The following is a 478-nucleotide window of genomic DNA, read 5'->3' as shown; positions in this document are numbered from 1 at the left end:
TGATTAGAATCTGAGTTAATGCTTCAACAGAAATAGTTATGATGACAGTGTAATTTTAAATTAAAATTTTTAGCATAAAACTCACTGACAAATATCTTCAGTCTGGTTTGAAAATTATCGAACAGCTCTGTTTTAAACTTGAAATCCATCAAAAGTTCTTTCATTACCTACCTATTTTTTTAATGTTGCTTCGAAAGGCGAGTTTATTGGGCAGCGTCACTCATCCTGTGAGTGGACACACCGCCATAGTGACAGTATTGGGCAGCGCCACTCATCCTGTGAGTGGACACACCGCCATAGTGACAGTATTGGGCAGCGCCACTCATCCTGTGAGTGGACACACCGCCATAGTGACAGTATTGGGCAGCGCCACTCATCCTGTGAGTGGACACACCGCCATAGTGACAGTATTGGGCAGCGCACTCATCCTGTGAGTGGACACACCGCCATAGTGACAGTATTGGGCAGCGCCACTCAT

This window comes from Procambarus clarkii, chromosome 63 (genome assembly GCF_040958095.1).
Source record: "Procambarus clarkii isolate CNS0578487 chromosome 63, FALCON_Pclarkii_2.0, whole genome shotgun sequence".
NCBI classification, from domain to species: Eukaryota; Metazoa; Arthropoda; class Malacostraca; order Decapoda; family Cambaridae; genus Procambarus; species Procambarus clarkii.
Note: the sequence above shows the minus strand (reverse complement) of the source record.